Raw genomic sequence first — 5,136 nt, forward strand, 5'->3', positions numbered from 1 at the left:
GTGCTGAGCCTCTTCCCGCGGCAGGAGCACTTCTCAGGCTCATGGGTGGGGTCTGTGCCCAGGACACGTCTCTTTCCCCTCCCCTCTCAGTCCTGCCTCCTTGTCCCTCCTTCTCTTTTTCCTTTTGTCTGTGTGTCAGGTCCCTGGGAATTGTGGAGGCCTCTGCCTTTTTCAGCAGTGTCACCAAACCTCGACACACACTATGTGCAGAAACACAAACGTACACACAAAAGAGACACACACAGACACACACAGTCACACACATACCCTGTAGGTTGGGCAAGAACAGTCCTGGGCCTCAGCCTCCTGCTGTCCCAGTGGCTCTGGGTCGGGGTGCACATTCACACCCCTTGCCCTCTTTCATCCCCATCTGGCTCTCCCCTTCAGTGCAGGAGGCTGGAGCTGCACCAGGTCCCTGTCACAGGGACACCCCATTGTGCTGTGGGTGAGCTGTGTGTTGCCTGGTGACAGGAACCCTTCCTTTCTCTAATTGTGTCTAGCTTGGCTGCAGCTTCCAAGGATGGATATTCAGGACCTGGGTGTCTCAGAGGAAAGTGTCCTTTTTGGAGGTGTGCAGGGTGAATCTCTCATGCCTCTTGTGAGGAGAGGCCTGTGCTGGTTGCTCAGTGGGGGCTGTGAGTCCCATGGTCAAAGGGACAGTTCTCAGTCACTCTATTGCTCCCTGGGGTCTGGTGGCTGAGCTGGGGCTCAGGGTTTCTCCTTTCTTCCTGACCATTTTTGGTGTCCTCTCTTCTGTGCCCATCTGATTTTCCTGTGGACACCACACCTTCCCCGTGGTGGCGCAGGAGGAAGTGGGGAGTTACCCAGGAACCCTGTGGAACTTGGCTGGTTGAGATGCAGGAAGGGGAGCCTGGGACAGAGCAGGGGTTCAGAGCTGGAGAGATTAATCCCGACTTACTCCGTGGTCGTGATGGGCTCATCCCTCCATGTGCTGACATACCCAGGGGTCTGTCCTGAGGGTTTTGACCTGGCCGAGCTGCTCTTTGTAGAGGAGGAACAGGCAGTCGCCTGAGAGCCTGTCTGGAGGGATGTTGCTCATACCTGAGAGGGCAGGTGAGTATGAGTTGTATTTTGGGAGCAAAGAGCAATAATACCCCCTTCTCCCAGCAGGGACACAGGAGAGGTCTGTCTTCCCAAGGGACAGCCGGGGGTAGGTGGCCACATCCTGGATTGTGCCTGTGTGTGACCATCACAAGTGCTCTGAGCCCCCCCGGGGTCCAGCATGCAGACAGGTCACAAGGTGCCTGACTGATTCCCGGGGAGGCTGTTGGCCCTCAGGTAGCCGCTGTTCTGTGTCAGCGCTAGGCTTGGCCTGGGATGCCCCAGAGAACAGGACAGATGGAGCACAGGCGGGCATTTAGGGAGCAGTGACAGAAAGAGTTGATGAGGATGAAGGGAGGTCACGAGGGGAAAGTACACTAGCGCTGCCCTGGGAGATGTCTTTTTAGCTGAGCCCAGGGATGGAGCAGGTGTGTGGAGCAAGAGCTGCCTGCAGAGGCAGTGGTGTTAGGTTGGTGGCCGCCAGGTCAGGGAGGAGCTGACGGGGTCCGTGTGGGGAACATGGAGGATGCTGAGGACTTGGGCTGAGGTGACCCTGGTGAGGGTGGATCCTGCTAGGCTATGGGTTCTGCTGAGGTAGGTTGGCATCCCCTGGGAAGGTTCCAGGCTGGAGGGACTTTGCCACCCTCTGGTGGACCGGAAGGGAAGTGTGGGTGACCACAGTCCCAGGTCAGGCTGCCTTTTTTATTTCACAAGGATCTGCACATTTCACAGGAGGTCACACATATGTTATGTTACAGCTCCATCACCTTCCAGCTCCGTGAGTCCCAGTCTCTGTGGCTCTATGTTCACTGTTCTCTCTCTTTCACAATTGGATGTTCTGAATGCAGATTTTTGTCACCTTCTGTGAGTTTGTGTGCAGTAGGCGGCACTGTGTATACCCTGGGGGCACTGATGTCTAGGTCTGAGCACTGCATATGGGCTTGGGAGTAGAAGACGGAGCAGCAGGGTGGGAGGATCAATGCCAGGGGAGTAGGGACAAGTCATTTTCATTTTCTCACTCCCAGGGACCAGAACCCAGGATTCTGACTCCAGGGCACAGTACCACACCCTGCTGGTGTCCCTGGACGTCGCGAGTGCCCATAGTGTCATGTTGCCTTGGCATTCATTTTCTAAAGTGCAAGTTTATTTGTCTAACATCAGAGGCAGGCCTTGGTCACCATGGCAGTTTTCAATACTGTGTCTGGTTGTTCAAGTGGCTCCAGTTGGTTGCCAGAGATAAAATCTTAGAGGCATCTCTCCTGCTTGGTGTGCTGGGCTCCCTTCTCTCCAGCTGCTTTCTTTAAACGGATAATTCTGACATTTGCCCTCACATTTAAAGTGACCACTTGTCAGTCACAGCATGATCTCCTAGTCCCAGTGTTTGCTGTTCCCTTTACACACATTCATTAAAGCTCCCTGCTGGAAACCTGTCAGGTAACACCTGGACTTACTAAAGCCATTGGCTTACCGGTCTCTTCTCTCCTCCCTGCCTGGGCTTGCTGACCTCTGTATCTGTGGTCTCCAGGTGTGCGGAGTTCTCCCCAGTGTCTGTAAGTACTAAAAACACACTTTCACTTTGTGGTTGTATCACTATAGCCTCACATGCCATCCAGGGCCTGACATCGAGACTGCCCTATGGGACCTGTGCTGGTTGAGCCCGTGCTGGAGCTCTTGTTTTGGGACCTCTGGTTCTTCTGGGGACAGGAGCTTCCAGCTAACTTGATTGATAAACTGATACATTTCATTGAAAACACTGGGTCGGATGACGTATTCATGGACTTCAGCTGCCATAACAAACACCTTAGCCTGGGTGATTTAAATAATAGAAATAGATTTTTCACAGTTCTGTGAATAATGTGCTATTTAAAAAACTTTAAAATGTGCAATCAAGTGGAAATAAACACATACACAGTGTTCAGTTACCATCACCACTATTTTTCCTAGAAAATTTTTATCATTTTAAACTGAAACTTTGTATCTTTTAAACAATAATAACTCCCTGTATTTTCCACCCTAGACCTTGATCTTCTCTACTCTGTCTCTTTTCTTGATGTTTCATGTAAATGGAATTATACATATATGTTACTTTGTTTCTGACATATTTCACTTAGCATAATGTTTCCAAAGACCATGCATGTTCCAGCGGATGTCAGAGCTTCATTCCTCTTTAAGGCAGATTAACATTCTGTTGTATGTGTGACCACATTTGTTTATTCATGTGTTGATGAACACTTAGATCGTTTTCATATTTTATCTTTTGTGAGTAATGCTGCAATCAACATTCCCATGCGAGTACCTATTTGAGTCCCTGGATTCAATTCTTTGGATATATACCTAGGAATGGATGCTGTTTCACATGAGAATTCTATGATTAGCTTCTTGAGGAACAGCACAACTGTTTCTCCCGGTGGCTGTACCTTTTTATAACCTCACCAGCAGTGCATGAGGATTCCAAATTCTACATAAGGCTTTCACTTGTTATTTAACATTTTAAAATAATGGTAGCCATATTTGTAGGTGTAGTGTGGTATCTCCTTGTGGCTTTGACTTTGTATTTTCCTAATGACTAATGATGTTGAGATTCTTTTCATGTCCCTCTTGATGATTTGCATATCTTCTTTGAAGAAATGTCCATTTGAGTCCTTTGCCCATTTATATAAATTGGGTGGTTTGTCTTTTTGTTATTGAGTTGTAGCAGTCTTTTATATGTTCTGGGCATGAAACCATTGTCTATGTGATTTGCAACTATTATGTATCGTTCTGTGTTTGGTCTTTTTATTTTCCAGATAATATCCTTTGATGCACAAAAGGCTTACATCTTTAGCCCAATATATCTATTTTTCCTTTTTGTTTTTCATGCATTTGGGTCATACCTGAGAATCCATGGTACATTTGAGGTCATTAAGTTTTACCCCTACGTCTTTTTCTAAGATGTTTTTATGGTTATAGATCTTATAATTAACTCACTGATCCATTTTTAGATAATTGTTTGATATGGTTGGAAGTTTAGTTCTCTAAGTTTATTGTTTTGCATGTGGTTATCTAGTTGTTTCCACATCGTTATTTGAGAGGATGCTTGTTCCTCCATTTAAGTATCTTGACAACCTTATGCAAGAGCAATGAACTATAAGGGTGAGTGTTTATTTCTGTTCTCTTAATTCTATCCCTTTGACCCCATTTGTATTCTTATACCAGCAGCTTCTGTTTTTAATAGTTATAATATTTTGTGAGAGTTGAAATAAGAAAATTCAATTTCTGCAATTTATTTTGGCAAAATTGTTTTGGCTCTTTCAAGGATACTTTTTTAAAAGCAAGTAGGCCAATGTTTTGCAGTTGGAAAACCATTTCTGTCATCTTTCAGAGGGGAATTTTTCAGTCTAGGGATCTTTTCAGGAACTTTATCAAAGTAGGTAAATTATCACCACTTCCATTGCTGAGGTACTGTGTTAAAATGTGTGTTGCCTCCCGTTGAGGAATTGAGAGACCCTGGAAGCACTTACCCATGTGGTGAGGGACAGTGAGCTCCTTCATGAGGGGCACAGAAGACATTGCTTTGGGACACAATGTTGTCAGGGAAGGTGTGTGCATCTCTACTTCTTTATTTTTTTGTACAGGTTACATCTCTACTGGATATACTAGATATTGAAATCTTTGCTCATTCTCTTGGTTCTGGTTTAGCTGACCTGTCAGCTGGAGCTGGAAGACATGCCTGGCAGGGGAGTGACCCCCATGTGAAAGAGCAAGACTCAGCAGAGTGAAAGCAGCTGAGACCCAGAGAAGCCAGTGAGGTCTGACTCTTAGAAGCCAAAGACCAGCAGGTGGGTGTCCTCAGGGGCAAATGGACTACACTGGTACCCATTGCAGTGGATTGGAAAAAGGTAAGAGGCTTTGGATATTCCATTTTCTCTCTCAGCTCTTCAGCAGGAGATTTGGGCCCTGGGCTGGTACTGTCCTGCATCAGGGGCAGGATAGACAGGAATGGCTGCATATCAGGCCTAAGTCCATGTCATCCTCTCAGGCATTGCCACTGCAGATGGAGAATTTTGTTCAGAGGCCTAGCCTTGGCACATGGGA

This window comes from Macaca thibetana, chromosome 19 (genome assembly GCF_024542745.1).
Source record: "Macaca thibetana thibetana isolate TM-01 chromosome 19, ASM2454274v1, whole genome shotgun sequence".
NCBI lineage: Eukaryota > Metazoa > Chordata > Mammalia > Primates > Cercopithecidae > Macaca > Macaca thibetana.